The sequence below is a fragment of the Cupressus sempervirens genome, chromosome 3 (assembly GCF_028749045.1).
Source record: "Cupressus sempervirens isolate cs-2001-9-10 chromosome 3, ASM2874904v1, whole genome shotgun sequence".
Lineage (NCBI taxonomy): Eukaryota > Viridiplantae > Streptophyta > Pinopsida > Cupressales > Cupressaceae > Cupressus > Cupressus sempervirens.
The window spans coordinates 141350127-141376403 of record NC_143120.1 but is presented as its reverse complement, the minus strand read 5'-3'; the positions used below and the strand labels follow the sequence as shown (position 1 = coordinate 141376403).

Sequence of the window (26277 nt, the reverse complement as noted above, 5' to 3'; positions counted from 1 at the left end):
TCATGTGAAGTACTACTAGCCTCAACCTCATGTGACAAAGCATCTAACTATGCCTGGTACTCTCTCTCATAAAAGTCATGAATGCTCAATGTCTGCTTATCTACACCAGGTATCTCACCATCATGCATAACAACATCCTCATAATCATCATCCTTGAGGTCAAATCTATCTATCACTCTTTAACTAAAATCATCAAATGTAGTTACCTGATCATGACTTTGAGTAGTCATTTCATGATACCACCAATCATAGGCTGCATCTTCCAAGTGTAGACTCGCAATTTGAACAACATCACTCTCCTTCATGGGGTTAAGTGTGAAGAAGGTCTGTAATTTTTGTAGCCATGCTCTAGCTAAAATTTTATTTGTTCCATCAAAAGTAGGTGCTATAAACTTGCTTATTTTATTTTTGAGCTCTCTTCCACTTATGTCATGCTCCCTTCTGTACTCTTTCTTGGGCATCAAAGTGTTCATCATATCCACATATTCTCTAAAAGGAACTGAACTACGAAAGTCATCATCTAAGCCATTATAAGTAGCTCTTAATGTAATCAAGTTACCTGTAACCTCTTCTATAGGATTAATGGCTGAATTTGGTACTGGTGGCTCATCTGCAGGCAAGAAAATAGTTTTGATTGATTTAGATGGTGTGGATTTCAGATTTATTAGCTCCTTTGAAGTGCTCCCTTTCTCATTAATAGATGCAACTCCTTGTAGTTTTTCTGTCAATATTCGCAAAGCCTCCCTAGTTTCTACCAAACTATCCACTGTTCGCTTCTGAGTATTTTGGATGTCTTGGAAGAATTTCTTTGCCATCTCATCTGGATCAGCCATACTTTTCCCTTCCTTGGATTTTGTACTTTTACTTTCAACTGGAGGTTTGATCAAAATTTTTTTATTCTTTTCTCGCTGCAAATATCTTTTTTTTCTTTCACTTAGTTGCATGCAACCATAAATTTTGACATGCAGCTGATTAGAAGCAACATGCAACCACCAAATTCACCAAGAATTAACATGCATATGATTAGAAGTAGAATGCAAACATAAATTTTGACATGCAAGATTTGGGTAGTTATCAAAACTGACATGCAAGATCTGGGTAGTTGTCAAAACTAACATGCAAGATCTGGGTACTTGTCAAAACTGACATGCAAGATCTGGGTAGTTGTCAAAACTGACATGCAAACTTCTACAACCACCAAATTCACCAAGAACTAACATGAAAATGATTAGAATTAGAATGTAACCATAAATTTTAACATGCAGTTGATTAGAAGAAACATGCAACCATAAATTATGACATGCAAAATCTGGGTAGTTGTCAAAACTGACATGCAAGATATGGGTAGTTGTGAAAACTGACCTGCCACTTCTACAAACCCTCAGGCTGGCAAGATCATGGCTCTGATACCACTAAAATTTCCCTTTTCTGATTGTGTATGATATTTCCAATCTTTAATCAGATCTTTAAGATCAAACAACTAATATCACAAAGATCCTCCAAATTTCTCAAGAAACCCCAAATCGGGTATGCCAGAAATGGTGCCAAAATCTTCACAGCTTCACCTATTATTAATAAATCTGAAAATGGCCATTTTTATAGATTTTTTAGCAGCATAAAATCCTAAAAAATGAAATTTCTAGATCTATATAACCTTTACACAAAAGCTCACAAATGTAGGACAAAAACTATGCTCATCGGGCTCCCGAAATTAACACAAAAATGCCCGAAAACACCACAAAAACACTAATAAACTATCTCAAAAGTTTAATCATGTCCCAATACATATATTCAGCTCTATTTTAACAGCTTAAAGTCTGCAATAAAGAAGCAACCAAAACTGATATGAAATGCTCAACTGAAAACATCAAACTCATGCAAAAACCACACCCAAAAACCCACAAATCTACACTGTTCAGCACAAAGGAAAACTCTGTATGAGCATGCACATGGAATGAATTCAAACTCCCATCCTTAGCCTTCCTAAAAACCTACAAAATCCCGTTCTTGGGTCTCCCTGGAAACCTGCAAACTCTCGTTCTTGGGTCTCCTTCTCCACAGGTTTGGCAGCCTCTGAAGAATAACAAAGAATGAGAAAAAATCAAGTTCTCCTCCCTGCCCAAAATGCCTCCAAACCCCTTAAAAGAGGCCATAACCATAACTCACTTCCAAGAGAGGTTAATGAAACATATTTTAATAATAATTTCATTTATTAGTCCAACGGTTTCTAAAGATTAACCCCCATTTTTCCAAAACTTCACTTTCTTGGGCCTACCTATCTTAGCAAAGATTATTATTTTTTTATTATTTGAAAAGGGGACATGAAATTCTCTTAGTTACTCCTCTTACATTTTTAACAATTTGTATCAAAGCTTTTGGTGCTTGCAATGAAGGTTTCAAGGACCTAAGCTAAAGGTCAGGATGTCTTATAGAAGAGAGATTCCCAAATTGAACAAAAACAACTTTGCAAGATGGCAATGACTAATGAGGTTACATCTAGAAGCTATCAATGATTTAGGTTCTTTGTATCTTGATATTGAATACAAGACTCCTACTAGAACATTATTAGTTGAAGACATTGCTGAAAAGAAGAATCATAACATCATGATGATTGATATTGCATCTGCTCTTAGTTATGCTAAATTTGATGAAGTAAAAGATTGCAAATTAGCTCATGCAATGTGGATCAAACTGAAAGAAACCCATGGAGATGAAGACAATGTAAGAAGAGAAAAAGTAGAAATTCTTAAAGGATAATTTGATTAGATGAAAATGAGAGAAGATGAAAACATTGTGAAATATGTCGAAAGAATCAAAGCAAGTGTGTGCACAATTAAAGCATTTGGAGGAGACATTGATGACAAAATAGTTGTAAGCAACGTACTTAGAACTCTTCTTCCTATTTATGCAATTAGAGTTTTTTTTATTCAAGATATAAAATTTCATCCAAATAGAAAAATAATTTTGGATGCTCTAGTTGGAATAATGATAGCTTTTGAGTTGGATAACTATGATAACTATGTTCCTAGTTCCAAAGGTATTGAGTCTACATTTGAAGCTAAACTCTCACTCAAGAAAAAGAGAAAGAAATCAAAAGCCAATTAATCAGGAAGTGAAAGAGAAATAGAAGAAATTTTTGATAGTGATCTTGAAGTTGTTGAAGTCCTACTTGCAAAAAAATATTCCAAACATAGAGGAAAGTACAAAGGAAAGATTACTCTAACTTGTTTTTCTTGTGAAAAAATTGGTCACATTGCTGCGAGGTGCCCAAACAAAGAAAATAAGGATGAAAAGAAAAGTAGCAAGTACAAAGTCAAGAAGGAATTCAAGGAATACATGGAAAAATGTAAGAAATCTTGTTTTATGGCTAAAGATTTTGATAACAGTGAAGGTGAAATGGTATATATTGCTATAAAAGATTACTGTGATGATGAAGGAGATAAAATGGCTCTTGTCTCTCATTTTAGCAAAAATGATACATGGATTATTGACAGTGGCTATTCAAATGACTGGAGATAAAATAAAGTTTGAACACATGGAATACTATGATGGTGTTAGTGTGAGATTTGGAAATAATGAACCTTGTTGCATAAAAGGAAGAGGATGTATCTCTTTGACCAATGAACTTATATGTGATAATGCATATTTGGTTGAAGGACTAAAGCATAATCTACTAAGTGTGGCACAGTTGAATAACACTGGATTTGAGTTAGAATTTATGAATGGGAAGGCCAAACTGCTGGATGGAAAAGGAAATGTGGTTGGATCTAGCAAAGAAACAAAAGGTAATCTATTTTATCTTGATCTTAGTCAAAATTCATGTTTTATTGCTCAAGTAGAAGAAATTTGGTTATGGAACAAAATTTTATGTCATGTAAACTTTAATAATGTGGTTAAGGTAAGAAAACATAAAATAGTAAGAGGTGTTCCTAGCTTGGGGAAACCTGATATAGGTCTATGCAAAAATTGTCCAATTGGTAAGATGGAAAAGACTAGTTTCAAAAGAAAAAACTATCATTTTGAACAGGTCTTAGAGCTTGTGCACAGAGACTTATGTGTACCTATTGGAATACAGAGTTACAATGGAAAAAAAAATTTCCATTTTTTTATTGATGACTATTCTAGAATGATGACTATAATGTATCTATAAGAAAAATCATAAACCTTTCAAAAATTCACGTGGTATTTGGCAAGAGTAGAAAAAGAAACTAGAAAGCAAACAGAGGTGGTGATTTCATCTACAATGAATTCAATGAATTTCGCATTGAAAAAGTAATTAAAAGACAAGTATCGGCTCTTTGTACACCTCAGCTGAATGGTATAGCCGAAAGAAGAAACAAATCCATCATGGATTGTGCAAGAACATTCATGATAGAAAATAATGTTGCAATCAAATACTGGAGGGAAGCAATCAACACTATAGTTCATACCTTAAATAGAGTGCAGCTAAAGAAAAACTCAAATCAAACTCCTTATGAACTAGAGTATGGCTATAAACCTAAGGTAAGTTACTTGAAAATATTTGGTAGGAAATGTTATATCTTGAAAGAATCTAGAAAAGAAAATTTTAATGTCAAAGGTGATGAAAGCATATTCCTTGGATATTCTTGTAGAAGTAAAGCATACAAGTGTTCAAATTTGTCTACTCATAAAATCATAGAAACTGCACATGTGAGAATTGATGAGTTTGTAGAAAAGAGTGAAGAAGAAAATAGCAAAGAGGCTGAGGATTATAGAGGATTTATTTAATATGAACCTAATAACCTACAAAATCTATCTAAAAGAAAGGAGGCTTCACCTCCTAAGTCCCCAAAATCTCCAACAGCTATTGAGTTGTAGACAGTGCAACTTGAGTCATAATCTGAAGGACCCAAATTGTAGTCAAAGGCTACCAAGCTAAAGAGAACAAAGTCTGAAAGACCTGAGTCACAGACAATGGGACTTGATGTTGGTACTTAAGATCATAATGAAATCAATGAAGCTCACTCCAAATCCAAAGAACCTATGTTAGCAAAATATGTCAGACGACATCATGCACCTAATCAGATCATTGGAGACAAATCAGATGGAACAATGACAAGAAGAAAATTGAAAGGTACATTGATATTCATTAAATATTATCTTTGTCATGAGATATCAAAGAGGGAGAAGTTTTTTGTCATAAAAATTGTGTAAATAGAAAGACAAGATGTAAAAAAAGGAGAATGAAATTGGCAGAAGTTCTAGGAGACAGAAGTTTTTTGATAGAGGGAGAAACTAAAGACAGAAATATTTCACACTGATAGAGGGAGTTCTCATGGATAATAATTAGAATAAAACTAATGATAGGTTACTTACTTTATCCTTGCTCAAAAATTTCATTTCTATGATGAGTTTTGTTGCCATTAATGCCAAAGAGGGAGATTGTTGAATATAATTGATTAATTGTGTGTTGTCTTTGATGTTACACAAAATCTCATATCATTACCAGTCAGTGTATGCTTAGTTTTTGATGGCTACTAAGCATTCCATAGTTTTCCTAGTTCAAAAGATAGTTTCTACTGAGTTTACTCAGGTGTCAAAGGAAAGTTTATGGAAGATGAGTGTTAACCGAGCTCACTCAGTTAATAAAGGAAATGTTGGATGGAACTAGTGTTAACCAAGCTCACTTGATTACCAAAGGAACTTAGAAGGTATGCAATTTTAATCGAGTTCACTTGTTTAACACAAGAAATTATTCTAAGTTAATATCTACTGAGCAGGGTCGGCTAAAAAAGGATTTTCTTATTTTTGCATTTGGAGTTCAATTGATTTAACTATTGGTTCTAGCCAACTAAGAAGATGAATATTAAATATTATAAGTTGTATTTGAGATGAGTTAGCAATATGAAAGATATAAATAAAAGTACAAGTTGAGGTCTAGAAAGTGTGTGAAGTGTATGCGAATAAATGAAAGATTTTTTGAAGATCTAATGATGCTAAAAGGAAGCAAATTAGAAGGATAAAGTAGTTTATCCTTGTGAAGCTAAAAATATATATTTGATCAAGAAGGATCAAGTATACAAGCTAGAGTTGAGATCTAAAATCACCAATTTAGTTGCATCCAAATCAAGTCATGTCATTGTTACTCTCCAACCATTGTAGCAGTGATCTAAATCTCTTAACAAAGTTGGCTTAGCATCTATTTATAAATCCTTTAACAAGGTGGCATTTCTATTGAAGTGTCTAAGACTTTTAACAAGGCCACTCCTAATAGGGTGATTAAATCCTCTAACAAGATCACACCTAACAATGTTTTTTGTAACCTTTAATAGGGTTGGCTATTAATAGAGCTCACTTCAGAAGAGTTAAAATTAGTGACTAGTTGCAATTAGTGTTTTTTCCCAAATTGGGTTTCCACATTAAATGTTGGTGTCAAATATGTTCATGATATTTCATTTATGTGTTTGCAACTAATTATAGTAATAAGTAATTGTAGATAACATCTTGTGATTTTCATATTAAGTGTTTGCAGAGAATTTTTGATATTTACTAAGAAACTATAGAGTACATTGTTTAGAGATTATCTTGTACTAACATCTAAGTGATTTAGGATTTATTTTGTAGTAACCAATTCACCCCTTCCCTCTTGGTTACTCCTCTTATATTTCCAACACTTATCTTGTGAAGATAAGTGTACGATATATGATTAATTATGTGACATATGTATGATCTATGTGAGATTTATGATTGATGCAAAGTTGATGATATGTGAACTACATCCAATGTATGATCAGAATAAGTGTGAAATATAGCAGAAAAAAAGTATTGTATGTATATCTATTCTTGTGAAGAACTAAATTGTATAATTTTGTGTTAGGGCAGTGGGCTCTTCTTACATACATTATATTTGATCCACCAACTTCTAATAGGGTTGAGGCTTCTAACAAGGACTCAAGACACTATATGCACTTTGTAGAGTCCTAACAGGGGCAATATCCTTAATAGGATCCTATTATTTAGTGAATCATCTAGTGGGTATCATCCCCACTAGGGTTTACGCTTGGATAGGGTTTCCCTAGTTAAAAAATAATAATTTTATGAGTTCTCTATGTGCATGGTTATATTTATTGTTCAGGATTATTGGATTACTTTCTTATGCAAGTTATAAAGTAATTAACAGTATTTAGTTGTGGGAAAAAGCTTGTAGAATATTTATTCAACCCCCCCCCCTCCTAGTATTATCTATTTCTAACAACATACATGTATACATATATATGTTGGCATAAAGTTATTTGCCATTAGTGACAACACTTTTCTCACAGTATTAACCGAGTAAAGAAGAACTCAGTGTTAACCGAGTTCAGTCGGTTAACTAAGAACTCAGCATTAACCGAGTTCGGTCGGTTAATGAAGAACTCAATATTAACCGAGTAAAGATGGATGCAGTGTTAACCGAGTTCGGTCGGTTAACATAGGACTCAGTGTTAACCGAGCTCAGTCGGTAAACAAAGAAGTTTGTTCTACCGAGTTTGTTTTGCTATTCGGCCGACTCAGTTAAATTTTGTCTACTTTTATTCAGCCGACCATTGCATGTAATTTTAACCAGGATGGTATATATATGTAATGTATTGTATCATTCTAGATGAATGAAAATATATGAAGTATGTGAAGAATGTGTGCGAAAGCAAGTAAGCTGAATTTTGAAGGTTTTCAGCAAAGTCAGCATTGGAGCAGAAAAGTTTTATCTATCATATCAAGGACAATCAGAGCGTAGCGGATCTTATCAGCAATCAGTTGTATTCAAATCCACTGTTTCATTCTAATAGGTGAATCAATTTTTATAAATCCTTTAACAGGGTAGACTTAACAGTCTTTGTACCAAATCTCCTAACAGAGTGCATACTTATGAAGTATGTTTCAAATCCTTTAACAAGGTGGATATAACAATCCTTTATGCTCCTAACAGGGCAGATCACCAAAAGTGATCATTGTATGCCTTAACCGGCTAACTTCCTACTACAGTAAAGAAGATTTGTGGGTTTCATCCCCACCCCAGTTTTACTTTCTATTTTGGAAGGTTTCTGGGTCACCAAAATCTCTATGCTTATGTGTTATGAATGTCTACATACTGCAGATTAGGTGATTAAATATTTTACTGGTTAATATGAATTGATTTAAAATTTTATGTTTACTGATTCACCCCTCCCCTCTCAGTAAACTGTTATATCTTGAATATTTCCAACAATTGGTATTAGAGCTGACTTGGTTCTCAGGACAAAGCTTGACAGCTTGAGCAAAGATCAAAGTCAATGGAGATATTCAGATTGGAGAAAGTTATAGAAAATGAAAAGTTAGATCTTGAAATGGCCATGGTTCAACTTAAAGAAGCAAAGGAACATCTTTCTCAATCCCTAAAAAGAAGAAAGGATCTTGCAAAACAAATGAATGATCATCAGTATGTTGAAGTGAAGATTGAAGACCTGTTACCATCAAGCAATTTAGAAGAAGCTGACCAAGCAATCAAAGAACTTCTAGAAAAGAATGGATCTCTACAAGAAGAGGTAAGAAAGCTTAAGAGAGAACAAGAAATACAGTCAATCAGGCTATGTGAAGCTTTGGATCAAAGAAACAAAACACAAGAAGAACTGGAAGATAGAAGTCATGAAATCCGCAATCAAACTCATCAGTATGAAGACCTCATAGACCAACTCACCAATGCAAATGAAGAAATCAGAATTCTCAGAGCACAAAATGAAAGAATAAGGAATGATTTGAACACTCTAAAGCAAATCAATGAAAGTCTACAGAATGACTTGAGATCAGAAAGACAAATCAATGAAAGCTTGGAAAATGACCTAATCTCTGAAAGGCAAGTCAATGAAAGGATGATGAAATCTCAGGTAGACGTAAATCAATTGAATGAGCAGAATCTTCAAAGACAAACAAGCAAACCTGGTCTTGGATACAAGGAAACTGGTGAATCCTCCAAGCAAGGTGAACAAAGGAATAAAAGATCCACTTGTAATCATTGTGGCAAGATAGGTCATACATCAAACAAATGCTGGAGCAATGGGAAAGCAAAATTCAATGGTAAGTGCTTCAACTGCAATCAGCATGGTCACAAGGCAAATGAGTGTAAAGAAAAACCAAAATTTGAAGGCAATTGTTACAAATGCAAAAAGCATGGTCACAAGGCATTCCAGTGCAAATCCAAATCATTCAATCCAGCTGAACAACTTGTCAAAACCATATTTGGATGGGACTACAACACCTGGTGCAGATGTCACTATTGTGGAGAATATGGACATACTGGCATGAATTGTGCCAGACATCACCTAAGGAAAAAGGACACAACTGTAAGGTGCTATACATGTACAGAACTTGGTCATATAGCCGAAAATTGCATGAATATCAAAAAAATTGAAGATGAAAAGAAAATCAAAGCAAATAACATCCGAAAGCAAATGAAGCAGCAATGGATTCCAAAATCTACCGAACAAGATAAGTCAGATAGGAGTGTCACTCAAGAGGTGGGTGACTCTACCATTTCTAATTAGTATTCATATAAGAAACATTGGAACTGCATCTTCCAAGATTTATCTTATGCAGCTCCAAAGGAAGAAGATGGATCAAATTAGTATTGTAGATACACTCTGACTCCAGGACGGTTCAATACTTTACCAAGTTTGGATTGGATGTAACAAAGCTTCATTAACCAAATAGCAGTTACCGAGTTGAGTCGGTAAGAGACTTTTCCGAGCAAGGTCGGTTCGTGACTCAACCGAGCAAGGTCGGTTCGTGATCCAAGCGAGCAAGGTCGGTTCGTGACCCAACCGAGCAAGGTCGGTTCGTGACCCAACCGAGTAAGGTCGGTACTTCAATATTTTCTTTCAATCGCCGAGTTAATAATATCTACCGAGCTAGTGGATGACAACCTGTCATTTCTTCTGCCATCGTACCAAAACATTTATGGCAAATTTGTTATCAAAAGGGGCAAAATTTGATCTAAATTTTTACTGCGAACAAAGAGCTAAGGTATTTTCTGCAATTTCAGAGCGAGCTTAAGACATTTCCGAGCGAATTTTTCAAAAGAGCGAAAGAATCAATTCAGAATTTTTCTACACCTATCAATAACAATGGCATCTGGAAGTGGAAGCTCTAAGACTAAGAAAGGCTCAGAAATGCTGGTTAGAGGAGAGGAATGGAAGGCGCCGAACTTCAAATTAGCACCAACTATTGCAGAATCACTGGACCCTAATGGTGCTCAATCTCAAATTCCTTCAAAGGTACTTCTTGTCAATGATATAAGATCTCATTTTAAATGCTCTATTCAAGAACTTGGGAACCTAGAAATTGATAATGCCCTAGGTAAAATGAGCATAGATGGAAATCTAAAACCCGAACATAAGCATCTTGAAACAAAAGGGTTAACCCACATTTCGCACTTGCCAAGGAAATTTCAAGTTAAATGGGTTAGGTATGTACTCAGTCGAGTTCACAATGGCCAATTGTGGTTAGAGCAACCAGTGCTCATCACAAAGAAAATGATTAACAATATTACTGGACTCCCCATGCTGAGCAAAGCCAAGACTACCAAAACCCTAGGTCGGGAGGAATTACAGAAACTGACCCAAGCAGAATGGGATGGTAGGGGACTTAAGCTGAATACTGTAGCTGACGTCGAATTGAGATTTGGCACTCACGTCATTGCTCACAAAATCTATAGTTCAAGCCGTCCAAACAGTGTACCCTGTGAAGCTGTGGATCTGGCGTACAAAATAGTGAAAAAGAATTTAGAATTTGATTTATCAGAATTACTTTTATCCCAATTCAATAAGAATATGGAAAGCATTAGAACCTCCAAGAACAATCCCTGCAAATTCGGTTCGCTTTTGATTTGTTTATTCTTCTATACTCAGAAATCTTTTCCATCAAAGGGATCAGTAGTATGGAGAAAAGATATACCAATTCTTTATCAGATAAACAAGTTCATTGCAGAACTAGATGAAAATTTTGATATTATTTTGGATAACTATTTTGAAGAATTTAAGGAAAAGATGAATCATAGGTTCCGAATTCCACCCAAACTGGTTGAAGAATACAAAGAAGACATATGCTTCATGGTAGATTGCGACAAGGTATACATTCAGGCAGCCAGGCCTCAAGTAGCATGGGTGAAACCTCTTCCCTATGAGGTAAAAATTGATGAAGCCAGGGATATCATAGAAGCACTGGTGAATGAACTAGTAGACCCAAGGCAACCAATTTTTGGAACATATGATCAAGCTAAGGCCAGAATTGAACTCCAAATTAAAATTCCTCAGGCCATTAACAAAGGAAAGAGAAAGATAACCCAACTGAAGACGGAAGTTGGCTCTCTTATGATAACAGAAGGAAAACGAGAAGATGAAGAAGAAGAAGAGGAAACCGAGTCAGACAAGGAAAAGGAGCCTCAACAAAAGAAAGGCAAGGTGATCATCACCAAACCTAAAAGGCAAGCCTCTGCAGTCTTCTCCAGGAGAACAAGACAAGGAAAGAAAGAACCTGTACTTGTTAAGCCTCCACTCACATTTGAGGATAGATTGAAGCAATTAGAAGCAGGTGCTAGCTTCACAAACTTCAAAGCATTGAAGTTTGAAACCAGAACAGAACAAGAAAAGATGCAGATTAAGGAACTGGTACTGAACAAGATGGGTAAATGGAAATACTCACCGGACCAGATAGCCTCCTAGATCCCCAAAGAACTATTGGAGAGGTTGCAAATCAGATGGGAAGCTGCAACCAAGACTGTAAAAGACATCTATGAGCAGACACTGATGAATCTCCTGTCGAGTTTCACTAATGCTGAAGTGAAAGAATCACTGAAAGATCATGAAGGCAATATGATGATTAGATTCCACACCTGTTTGATACTTGTCAAAGACATTGAGCATGTGGTAAATGATGCAACAAACATGTGGAAAAACATCTATCATCTACACAAATCCAGTGATGATACTGTTGAAATCAAGGACACTGACAACAGTGATGATGATGAAGATGATAATGATATTGAAGATATTCCAGAGGATCTTCATTCAATCATGTTAGAAGTGGAAGAAGAGGCTAAGAAAGAATTAGAGGAAGAAGAAGCTGAAAGAAAAATGGAGGAGAAAGAACAAGCAATGGTGGAAGAAGATCCAGTACAAATTACAGCTGAAGTCATTGCATCTCTTCCACACTCTCCATCCAAAACAATTACATCAAGTATGGAAATAGCTTCTACTGGTAAGTCCTCTCAGCTCCGTATACCATCTATGCAAGTGTCAATCACTTCATTAACCGAGCTGCAGCCACCTTCATTAACCGAGTCTCCATCAGTCTCTGCAGTAAGTTCATCATGCACATCAAACTCTACTGCAAAATGTATAATAAGTGTACCTACAAATACTACAATTTTGACTTCTCTTAATCAAATTTTTGCAACTATTAGCTCTTCCACTCCATCTTGTATAGAAACATCAATTTTTGATACCATTTGCACATCTCTTAGTCTTCCTTTACATAGTCCTATTCCAGTCTTATCAGCCAGCCCTGCCTCATCAACTATAGTCTCAGTTCACAAGGGTCAAGATGAAGTCTTTGCTGGTAAAGCAAAAAGATACATGTTTTCCAGAAAGACACTGGATGAGGAAATTGATTTGGATAAGGACATTATCCTTCCTAAAATAGATCTTGATACAGCATCAGTTGATGAAATGAGAATGCTCAGTCAGCTATTAGAGTAGAAGGCTAGGCAGAAACAGCTACGGCATGAAAGAGATCTGGAATATAGCATCATTGAGAGTGCTAAAAATATTATAACAGAGGCTATAGGTGTTGAAGTAGATTCTACTCAACACATTTTGATTCAGTTGGAAGAGGCTGTAAACAAATTCAATGAGGATACCTCCGGCCAAGAAAAGTTGATTGAAAAGGCAGAGAAGAAATTTGACAATAAGGTGCTTGAGCACATTGCTCAGCATATTGCATTAAATCAGGTAGAATTGTCTACAATTTTGAATAATTTTGAGAATTCTTTTAATAATGTAACTTCACTTTTTGGAAAACTCTGTGATGTTACTAAGTATACCAAGGATATAAAAGAAAAGTTGAATAAAATTGATGAGGATATGAAGGTCAGTGCCCAAGTGCTGCAATCTGACCTCAGTACAAGTTCATCCCATCATCATAAAATAAGATTTTTGTCGGAGAAACAGGCAGAATTGCTGAGAGAGGAAGCAAGAATTAGGTCTACTCTCATAGATATCCAGAATATGATTCTTCCTGTCATGACTTCAATGCAAAAGCATATTGCTCATTCCAAAACATTGATTCATGACAACAATTTCTCAGTTGCAGATCATATGATTGAACTTTCTGCAGAAATTCAAATTGCACTCTCCTCCAGCAAAATTTTGCAATAAATTTGGATAAGACTTTGGCTCTTATTCTCAAGGTACATTCAGAATTTTTCTCTCATTTTGAAATCTCAGTGTAAATATATGTTATTTGGCATTATTGTCAAAAAGGGGGAGACAGAACTTCAGAACTTCAGAGCTATCCGTGCAAAGATATATGTATTGATCTGTAAATACTGTGCATATTGTATGGGGGAGACAAATAAGATCTACAATTTTGGAAACTTTTTGAAATGTATGTCAATTTCTGTACATAAACTTTGATACATAATTGTTTTTATCACTAATGCCAAAGGGGGAGATTGTTGGCATAAAGTTATTTGCCATTAGTGACAACACTTTTCTCACAGTATTAACCGAGTAAAGAAGAACTCAGTGTTAACCGAGTTCATTCAGTTAACTAAGAACTCAGCATTAATCGAGTTCGATCGGTTAATTAAGAACTCAATATTAACCGAGTAAAGATGGGTGCAGTGTTAACCGAGTTCGGTCGGTTAACATAGGACTCAGTGTTAACCGAGCTCAGTCGATAAACAAAGAAGTTTGTTCTATCGAGTTTGTTTTGCTATTCAGCCGACTCAGTTAAATTTTGTCTACTTTTATTCAACCGACCATTGCATGTAATTTTAACCAGGATGGTATATATATGTAATGTATTGTATCATTCTAGATGAATGAAAATATATGAAGTATGTGAAGAATGTGTGCGAAAGAAAGTAAGCTGAATTTTGAAGGTTTTCAGCAAAGTCAGCATTGGAGCAGAAAAGTTTTATCTGTCATATCAAGGACAATCAGAGCGTAGCGGATCTTATCAGCAATCAGTTGTATTCAGATCCACTGTTTCATTCTAACAGGTGAATCAGTTTTTATAAATCCTTTAACAGGGTAGACTTAACAGTCTTTGTACCAAATCTCCTAACAGAGTGCATACTTATGAAGTATGTTTCAAATCCTTTAACAAGGTGGATATAACAATCCTTTATGCTCCTAACAGGGCAGATCACTAGAAGTGATCATTGTATGCCTTAACCGGCTAACTTCCTACTACAGTAAAGAAGATTTGTGGGTTTCATCCCCACCCCAGTTTTACTTTCTATTTTGGAAGGTTTCTGGGTCACCAAAATCTCTATGCTTATGTGTTATGAATGTCTACATACTGCAAATTAGGTGATTAAATATTTTACTGGTTAATATGAATTGATTTAAAATTTTATGTTTACTGATTCACCCCTCCCCTCTCACTAAACTGTTATATCTTGAATATTTCCAACAATATATACATATACATACATACATATATACATATATAAATACATACATATATATACATACATACACATATATAGACATACATGAAAACAACAATGCACTTTCTAAGAGTTTATAATTGTTCAACAAAATTAATGTTTTACAAGAAAATGTTGTTGAAATAGTACATAAATTGCTTGACATGAGAGGTCTACAAGTGAGGGTGTTGACAAATGTTGAAAACTTGAATGCTGAAATTGATTTTGTTAAGGATATTATAGAAGCCACTCGATATAATCTAGGAAAGTGTTGCGGTAGGTACTATGACATTCGAGACACCAATTAAATTGGTAGTTTCTGATTAACTGGGTTGATTACTTCATTATTACATGATCCAATGGTAATATTAGTTATTATTTTGACATACATGAAAACAATATTATTATTCATTATTATATATGCATACATACATGAAAATAACAATGCACTTTCTAAGAGTTTATAATTGTTCAACAAAATTAATGTTTTACAAGAAACTGTGCCTGAAGAACTATTAGCTTAGAAGCAAGAAAATGTTGTTGAAATAGTACAATAATTTTTAGACATGAGAGGTCCACAAGTGAGGGTGTGAACCAATCATGAAAACTTGAATGCTCAAATGAAACCTATTGATGATCAAACACCTATGCAAAAGTTGCAACACAATGTCAAGTTTATTTTAGATGAGGTAGAGGCGTGTTGGAGTTTAAATGGTAATGTTAACAGTACTAAAACTACTAGGCGACAAAAGGCTTAGTACCTAGATATCAGTACATACACAACCTAAAGAATAGCCAATTCTCATTATCACTTGCATATGCAAAGTATTAGGACCCAACTTCAATAAAACCTTAGACGGTTTTCTACTCTTTTGGCTCTGTAAAACCAAGGCGGGTGCACCCGGGGATGGTTCAAAGATGGAATAATTGTATGAGAATTATCCTTAGTTTCATTTTGATTCTCATCTCTAAATCCTTAAACATATAAGTAAATAACTGATAAACACATCCCTTGAACAGATATGGCCAAGAAATCTTCTATAGCTCTGCAGATGTTTTCCAACAACAATGGCTAAATGAAGCTAAAACAATCTAGGCAGGCAAGTGCTGGCCAACTTTGAAAATCTTACAGGAAAGATAAATGAAAATTGATTTTATGATGTATTTTGGAAAAAGCTAGTTATAATATACTTCTCTTTTGGCTGAAATATGCTCGATCAGTGCCTAATCCGTTGGGAATTCAGAGTCAAGTAAATTCTTAGATCTAATTTGTTGCCTTGCAACGAATTTTCATCAGCAATTCTTACCAGAATTTATCATTCAAGAATCCTTATTAACACCCAAGCAACCTCATCACATTTATCAAAGCCTTTACTTAATCCATTGAATTAACAGCAATAACAAATGGATGTACAGTCTTACTAAATTGCAATCAATTGTATAAGCTTTTACTCACACAACATCAAGGTAACTTAGTATTAAAAAGGAGACAAAATTCAGAGAAGAACAGATATGGGGACAGTTCATAACTTGTATTCATTTCCTTTGAAAATGATATATCCTTTACAAAAAACCCAGAAAAACCTTCAGAGAAGAGGCACAGTCCTTTTTTTATTCATCCATTCTCTCTGAGATTTTGACAAAAAGCATACTATAAATATCTTTCCAAAATGTTTTGGACCAAAAAAGAACTAAGCCCAACACTTAGTGAAAACCAAATTCGGACCATTCTTTAGCCTTGGGATCTCACTTAAATAATGTGAGATGCAACAAGCTTCAGGCTACAGAAGTTGACAGGTGCCCTTCTTTTAAAAAAAAAAAAAAAACAAGAATAACAAAAGGTTGATTACAACAGCATTTCTTGGCGGGTCCCTTTCTGTTATGCTTCTTGGTTGTTATGATCTGCTTTCGCAATCATTCTTCATCTTCAGAGTACATATCCATAAGGTCTGCAAGTGATGTATTATCTTCTGTTACATGTAAAATCACTTTAACCTGGGGATTTTCTATGTCATCATTGCTGATTACAAGAGTAACAATTACTCTTACATCTTCCTCGTCATCTTCTCCTGACATCTGTTCACTAAACTGATCTTTCCATCTGTTGAAGGTATCGTCATCTGGCCAATCAAAACTTAGGGTTTCTCTTTGTATCTTTATTAAAGAATTGGCATTTTCTTCTAATTCATCGAATTCTTTTCTTATATCAGCATAATACAGTTGTATTTTTACCAGCTCTTCATTTGTCTTTGCCCAAAACCAATAGCCAGTTTCACTGATGATGTTTGTTATTCTGTTATCAAATAATTCATCCATTTCCTTTTTCCATTTGTCCTTTTCCTTTACTGTATCAACAGATTCTAAGGCACAAGGAAATAGGGTGAATTTCTTAGCAAGATATTTTGAAAAACAGAGTGTCAATTTCCTCTGTAAAGAATCTCTTTTATTTTCAAAATTATCTAATTGATTTAATAAATCAAAAATCCTCTCAACCTGATGGTAAGGCATTTGAACTGTAGATATACAAATAATTGTAACATCATTATTCCTCTGTCTCCACTTCTGTGTAAGAGAATCTAGTCCATTCTTTTCTTTATTTAACTCATTTATGAGGGTTACAACCCTTGTCAACTGGTCATAAAAATTTGACCATTGTATTTTATCCCTCAAGTATGTTACACCCTGCCTCCATTTCTCCTCCTGCTGGTTTCTAAATTCTATCTGCCACTCATGTAATTTGGTTTTTTCTGCTTCAAACTCCTCTGCAGTATAGAATTGAGGTCTTTCAGGGGTGTCAGGTATCTCAATAATAGGGGTTAATCCCACAGATGACTGTGGGGGATATGCAATTCTTAATGTACTGGATTCTCCTATTTTTCTCTTTCCAAGTACCTTTTCTAATTGAGACACCCTATTTTCTAACTCAATTCTCCTTTTTACCTCTTGATTATAGGCTTCTACCACTACTTCATATTTATTATGCATATCCATCATTTCCCTCTCTTCTCTTTCCGCAGTAGCCAGGGCAAATTTAGAATAATCCACATTCATGTGGGCTGCCTGTACATTTGAAGTGTCAGCAACTCTTCTTACAATGATACTCCCTGTCAATCCTGAGTCATCAGGCTGTGATGAAGTAACTCTGGATCCTCTTCTCAGGGACCACATAACAAGGGCAGCTTGATCATTGCTGAATGCTGTACCCAAGAATTCCTCTTTATTTGGATCCTGAAGCCCTAAATTAATTGAAACAGAATTAAAAACTAATGCGTCAGCAATGTCCCAATTGGGCAATAATAAAACATTAGCATTTTTTACCATCTGTCTTCCCTCATCAGGGGTTATATTTTGGAACTCTTGAACCATTTGTTCTTTTATTAGACTTTGAATGGAGGCCTCATCCATTTCCGGATGTTCTGCTCTCATATTATTGCACCTTTGCTCAAAAATGTGCATGTTTACTCTCCACGCAAACTGATGGAAAGCCCTAGATCTTACAAAATTGTTATCAGACAAAAAATGCTGACTGGCTTGTTCCAAAACAGGGTCCAATTCCCTTCCTCTGAAATCTGCTGTAGTTAATTCAAAACTTGGTACAGGGGTTTCCTGAGGGTTCCCTTCATCAATCTCTGCTTGTGTAACAAAAATTTCTCCTTGTGACCCCAATTGTTCGAATTGCTCACTGGTGAGTTGTTCTTCCTCAACTCTTATTGGGGTTTGAGAAGGTGAGCCACTTTCATCAGGGGATTCTTCCTCCCTTATTATTCTTCTTCTTTTGGGGAAAGGTTCAGGGGGTCTTTCTTCTAGGACAGTGCTGGAAGATCCAACAATCTGTTTTTCTTTATGCACAACGGGCACCTGCTGTCGGACAATAGTATACCCTGTTTTCTTCCGTACCACCAGTGGACCTACTCCAATGTTGGGAGTGAAACCCAACTTTCTCATAATTTCTCTGGCTTTATCTGGAAAAGAATTAATAAAATGCTGTTTCTTCTCATTCATTACCTCCATTATCTCAGAGAAATTGCTCATGAGTTTATGTACTTTGTCTGCATTGTTCGCAGCATTACTAAGAGGACTGAAATTTTTATCAAAACAATTAATGAATTCCAAAATTTTTGAATAGACTCTCCATTTTTCTTTCTTTATTTCTTGCTCATGGAGAGAGTATTCATTTCTTATTATATCTTCTGGAAAATAGAATTCATGCTGGACTGGACGCAGCTTGATTCTCAATCTAAGGGCAGAGTTAAAGAAACCTTCTGCATCACAAAAACGAGAGTGAGACACTGCCATTTTGTATTGATCCAAAAATTTATGGAGAAAGACCCATCCTTCTTTAGTTATCACAAATTGGTGGGCTATAGTACAAGTAGGAAAAATTGATCCTGTCCCCCTTTTGTGCAAAAAGGCCTCCTCCACTCCTCCCAACTGCCACAAAAATTCAGCTATCCCTACCTTCAAGGGTACTTGATAGGGTAACACATGGGGTGTTCCTTTGAAACCATAGATCCTGATGACCGTTGAAACTGAATATGGGATAATATCTCCCCAATTATGTGAAACCTTCAGATTGTGGGTTTTGTCCATAGGCCTGATAAGGTGCATCAATGCCTTAGGGATTCTGGGATTGTCACTCAATAAGAGGCACCTTAGTTTGGAGGCAAAGTGCCTATCAAATCTAACGAAGCTAGCATTTTCTGCTTCCCAGGTCATGTCTGCACTCCATAATTGGACTGGTAGTGCTTCCCCTTCTTGTTCTCTATTTAAAACCATTTCCTTACCAAAATAAGTGGCCCCTTTAAAAAGAAACATATGCATCAGTAAGGAATACTGACCCCAAACCTTTTCCACCTTGCCCTGTGCAATCTCCAGCAATCCATGATGGATCTCATTTGCCAAGTAAGATGCAAAATCAAAAATTATTTCCACACCAAAAGAAGAGATTTGGGTGATCATATACATGAAGCTCACCGGAATAAAATCTTCTTCGCCCTCTCCGAAGACTCTGCACAGGGTCCTATATATCTCCACTGCCCTGGCATTAAAACATGATTTCTCTAAGGGCTCTTTAGAAGATGATGTTATGGTTGGGAGGCCTCCAATTCGGCCTATGTGGGCTTTCAGTGCACCCTGTCTAACTACATCCCTCTTGGATATATATTCCTTTTCTAAATCTATCAGATTAATGGGCACATGATACATGGTGAGGGGTCCCAGACTGAATACCTTCCTAATCTCCTCGGGACTGATGGTAACTAAAGCCTCACCATCTACTCTCCTCACTACCTTAGTGGCTTGGTCATAGTTTTTTGCTATGGCTTCAAGCAAGTCAAAATCCATGAACACGCTGGGAACAACAAGCTTCCCAAGATCAAAATTCCAAATGTTGGCATGAGGGGCATATAACTTTCTCTCTGCAAACCATTTCTTGAATAGACTCAAACCAGTCTGAGCGGTTTGAGCATCCCGGACCCAATTACCCTTATCATACAATCCATCAGCTACCCTAAGCCTAGGATTGAGTGAGGTCAACCTCTTAACTTGCACCGTTTCTACAGTGGACTCAGGAAGTAACTCAAGCAAATCATCATGCACATTTCTATCCAGGTAGTTCACTGCTCCTGTAAATCCCTTCTTAGGAGGCATCTTGAGCTATCCTCTTTAAAACTTAAAAGCTCACAAAGATGATGGCAGTTTTACTTACTTGAATTCTGTCTCAATTTTCCTTTGAATTCCTGCAAAATTTCAGCGAACAGATAACTTGACAATTTCTTATCAACCTTGGCACGCTTTTCTTTCAGTAATAGCTTCTGCACAGGAATGGCTTCAAATCTTTTCTCGCGTGAAATGAAACTGATGCAATCTCTCTGTATTATACTCTGTTTTTTCTCACGGACGAAGCTTTCTTGTCTAATTAATACAGAGAGTGGCACTACATTTTTAATTTAAAACTGCGCCGTTGATCTTCAAAGATCCTACGATCATGCGGTACAAAGAGAACAACTAGGAGTTACACTTGCCATGTCAGTCATATTACCCAATGAGAGCTTGCCATGTACATAATTCTTTCTTTTGATGGCGCTTACCTTTAAACCTACTGACGACGGAGAACACGTGTCAGCATGTCGCTACTTCGTTATGCATAAAGAACAAGCACCTTGTCATAACGAGGCGGCGACAACCGTTGATCGGATCAAGAAATGATCGAAAGATACGCTACAGGGCTTCTTAAGAAAGAAGGCGGTGGGCCCATCTCGCTATGTCGCTATAATTATCTTCCTTGCAACTCTTCATAACGAGATAGCGAGCTCCGTTGATTCACTTCAAACTGACGTTCCAGATTTCTTGTACATTTAGTCAGGTAAGCATTAATGAGAATCGGATTTCTGCATAGCTAGCACATGTCAAATTTTATCAGTCACCTGTCATTACACGTCATCAAAGATCTTGCCGATCTTTTACCATTTCACGGGGCCTCGCTAACTCGCTAACGGTGAAGCACCTTAACTTTCCGATAGCGAGGTAGCGAGCTTCGGCACTTTAAAGGATTCCGTGCCGGAAAAAGCAAGGGGGTACCCAGTAACTACTCCCGTTAATTAAAACTGATTCTGACAACAGTATTCATGACAGGTCATGCCACCTGGTGTAATTATGATACAAGCGAGATGCAATGTCATCATTTTAAGATTTTCACGTGGCCTCGCTACTTCGCTAACGGTGAAGCACCTTAACTTTCCGATAGCGAAATGGCGGAACTTCCGGAAAAAATCAACATTCCGGCTCTGATGTCAGATATTCTAGTGGGTCCTTCTTCCCCTTTTTATGGCGAATTGCAAAGTATACCTGCACAATAAAGTAATTAATAAGCAAATCTTCGATTGCCGCACATTCATTTCATGGTCCCACCGCTTAAAAACTCGACACTCGCTATCTCGCTATACTTAATGAGCATGCAACTTTCAATAGCGAGATAACGCCAGCGGTAGATCTAATCAGATCTGACGATTGGGACAAACAGTAAGAAAGGTAACCCGGGAGAAAGGACAAGGAATAAGGAAGCATATTCGCTTCTTTTGAATTTTGAAAATTTTCGCGCCCAACCATTTATAAATAGAGATGAATGTAAGGCTTACAAGGCGAATATTTCTCAAAGATGTTTAAAAAATTTACTGCAGAAAAAGTCAGACCAACAAGGCGGATGTTTAGAAGTTTTATAATCAAAATTGAAGGCACGAGACTGAAGGAGATGTCCTAAAGTCCTCTAAAAAGGCTCACTCCTAATAGGTTGATTGAAAAAACTTTTAACTAGGTCACATTACAATGTGTATTATAACCTTAACAGGGTTGGCCTCTAACAGGGCATCACTTCAAAAATAGTGAAATTGGGTAGCATGTTACTTGTAGTTTTACCCAAATTGGGTTTTCACGTAAAATCCTTGTGTCAAATTGTGTGAATGAGCTTTGGGTATTTCATGTTTATATTTCTACAAGGTTATTTTGACCTAGGATAGTGACCTACAAACTTAAGTAATTATATGATCTAATGGATGCATGCATAATATAGTTTTATGGATATGAATCTATTAAGCACATAAAAGTTCTATTTGTACATTTGGACCTCGGATAACTAATTCACCCCACCCCCCCATATTATTCTAAATAGTTCCAATAATTGGTATCAGAGCATTGGTGCTTGTGAGGAAATAGTTTGAAGGTACTAAAAGCTAAAGATCAAGATTTATAGAAATGAGGTTCCCAAACTGAACAAAGGAAAACTTTCCTGCATGGAAAATTTTGATGAAGCTACATCTAGGAGGTCTTGGAAACTATGCAAAACCTACCATCACCATTGAGCATGTTGATCATACTAGAACCCTTACTCCTGATGATCTAAAAAAGAAGAAAGAATAAAATTAGGCAATATTAGTGCTTGCCTCTGGCCTAAGATACTCAAAGTTTGATGACATCAAAGGATGTAATTCTACCAAGAAGATGTGGGATGCCATAGAGATGTTCTATGGAGGAGATAAGAATGTTATGAGAGCCAAAGATGAAAGTCTAAGAGGAAATTTTAGTGGCATGAGAATGCAATAAGGTGAGACTATAGTCCAGTATTGCACAAGAATAAAAGATTTTGTGAATGATTTTAGAGGAGAAAATGGTGTTATTGAAGATTAGATTGAGATTAGTAAAGTATTAAGAACCCTACAGCCTATCTATGACAATAGATTTTCTACCATACAAGAACTAAGGTGTGTTCCTGGTAGTAATCTAACCCTTGAAGAACTCATGGGTAGACTCATTGGTTTTGAACATTCTAATTTTGATAATTTCAAAACTAAAAATGTTGAATCTTTTTTCAAAGATAAATTGACACTAAAAGAACCTAAAGAGAAGAATAAAAAGATCAAGCCTATTTCTAGTGACAATGATACAGATGAAGATGATGTCAAAGAGCTTGAGCATTATAGGAAAGGATATTTCATAGAGGTAAAGGAAAATACAAAGGTAAGCTAACTATCATGTGTTTCAATTGTAATGAGGTTGGTCATATTGTTGCTAGGTGTCTAGAGAAGAATAATAATAGAAGTGGAGATAAGTACAAAGGTAAAAGAGACGAGAACAACAAGAATTTTAAATAAAAATGAAAGAAATCTTGCTACATTGCTGGAGAGGAAAAAAAAGATGGATCTAATGACCATGATGATGAAGTTGTGTATGTTGCCATGAAAGATGATTATGATGAAGATGAGACAACTGCATTGATATGTTATGTGAATGAAAGTGGTAGATGAACCATTGATGGTGGATGTTCACATTACATGACTAGAGATAAAACTAAGGTTATTACCCTTGATTACTACAATGGAAATAGTGTTAGATTTGGTAATGATACACCTTGTCTAATAAAATGTAAATGATCAATTAAACTAATAGAAAAGTCATGTGTGACAATGCTTACTATGTAGGACTTAACTATAACTTGTTGAGTGTGTCACATTTAAATAGTTCAGGTTGCAATGTTAAATTTGATAGCAAAAAAGAAAATATTTATGACATTGGTGGAAAACTAATTGAAAATGGAGATTAGAAAAGAGACAATATGTTTTATCTTGACATGAATGATTCTACTTGTCTTTTTGTAAAACTTTATGATATGTGGCTATGGCACGGGAGGTTATGGCATGTTAACTTTGATAACTTAGTTAGTATTAGTAACATGAAAAGAGTCAAAGGTTTTCAAAAATTGAAGAAAATTGATAATGTGATTTGAAAACAATGTTAGTTAGGCAAGATGAAAAAATCTAGTTTTAAAAGTAAGACTCGCTCCTCAAAAGAAATTCTAGATTTAGTTCATACTTATTTGTGCAGACCAATTAATGTACAAAGCTACAAAGATGACAAGTACATTATCCTATTTGTTGATTATTATTCTAGGATGATGATAGTTATATTTTTGAAAGAATAATATAATGCTTTTCAAATGCTTAAGTGTTATCTGGCAAGAGTTGAAAAGGAGACTCACAAAAGCTGGAAATGTCTGAGATCTAATAGAGATGGAAAATTTACATCAAATGAGTTTGAGATATTTTGTAATGACTAAGAAATGAAGACAAGCTTCTACACTTAGGACCCCTTGAGAAAATGGATTTCTAAAAGGAGGAATAGATTTGTAATGGATTGTGCTAGAACACTAATGACGGAGAAGAATGTTCCTTTGAAATACTAGAGACAATCTATAAGTATAGTTGTTCATACTTTGAACTGAGTACAAGTCAAGAAAGGTACAAACTCCACACCTTTTGAATTATAATATGGATACTCACCCAATGTAATAGATTTTAAGGTATTTGGAAGCAAGTGTTACATTATTAAGGACAATAGGAATGGCAAACTTGATGCTAAAAGTGAAGAAGGTATATTACTAGGGTATTCCACAAAAAATCAAGCTTATAAGTGCTTAAATATTAACACTAACAAAGTCAAGGAAATTACAAATGTGAAATTTGATGAATATACAAAGGTACATGAAGTTGAACCTAGGAAGGAATCTGAAGAGGAAAAAAACCTTCATATAGCACTATAAAGACATGAATGTTGATGAAGCTCTGAACTAAGGTGTAAATCAACAATGGCAAGTATTAGTGACTCTTGAGTCTCATACAATGGATGTAAAGTTTCATTAAGGAGCTGAGTTACATTTAAGAATTGAGTTGCATTCACAAGCTGAGTTGCAAACAAAAGTTGGGGTACATTCTTATACTGAAATAAATGTACATGAAAGGAATACCAATTTAACTTATAGAGGAGTACACATTAATTCTAAAGTTCATAGACCATTGAAGAAAGAATAACATAACCAAGATTGTCAAAGTATGTCAAGAGACATCACCCTGCTGAACAAACTATTGGGGATAAAAAATCTAGACCAATGACAAGGAATAATTTTAGAAGTGATACATGTTTTTTGAGAATGCATGAGCCTAAGTTAATAAAGGATGCACTATAGAATGAATACTAGAGTAAAGACATGAAAGAAGAGAGTGATCATATTGAGAAGAAAAAAACATGGACTCTAGTACCTAGACCAAAGAGCAAGAATGTGATTGGAACCAACTGGGTGTATAGACACAAACTAGATGAAAATGATGAAGTCACAATGAATAAGGAAATATTAGTTTGCAAGGGATGTGCACAAGAAGAGGGAATTGACTATGGAGAGACATTTTCCCTAATTGCAAGATTCATAGTAAGAACTTTGCTTGCTTACTCTACATACAAAGGTGACAAAGTTTATCAAATGGGTATGAATTTAGTGTTTCTAAATGGTATACTCAAAGAAGAGGATTACATTGAACAACCAGAAGGATTTGTTGATCCAAACAATAAGAACATGGTATGTAGATTACACAAAGCTTCATATGGTTTAAAGAAAGCCCCAGGAACATGGTATGAAAGGCTTCAAAATTATCTTATGAATATTGGTCTTGTTAAGTTTGATGATAATAGTAATATGGATTTAAGACATGAGGAGGTCAAGGGATCTTACTAGTTGAAATATTTTTTGATGATATCATATTTGGAGGAAAATATATATTGTGTAAGACATTTCCAAATGAAATGAAGAAATAATTTGAGATGTCTATGTTTGGAGAGATAAAACTCTTTGTTGGTTTGCAACTATATCATATGAGATATGGTATTTACATCACTCATTATAAGTATGTAAAGAAAATATTAGAAACTTTTGGTATGGATGATTCAAAACCTATTAGAACTCATGTGGTGATAGGAAACAAACTATCTAAAACTAATAATTCTACTAAAGTAAATCAAACATTGTATAGGTCTATGATTGACGAATTGCAATATTTAGTATATAGCAAACCAGACATTACACTAGTTGTTGCAATTTTTACAAGTTTTTTTGCAAATCCTAAGGAGAATCAGTTAATGGTTGTTGAAAGGATCATGAGATAATTGAAAGGAATAAAATACCATGTTCTATATTACAAGAAAAATGATAATTTTGAATTAAGAGCCTATACAGATGTTGATTGGGCTAGAAATGCTGATTACAAAAAGAG

The 26277-nt window shown here is 35.4% G+C and overlaps 1 pseudogene; it reads right to left on the bottom strand.

Moving 5' to 3' along the window:
* LOC149565154 (protein CTR9 homolog) overlaps nucleotides 1–26277 on the bottom strand; it is a 133432-nt pseudogene that overhangs the window by 72050 nt on the left and 35105 nt on the right.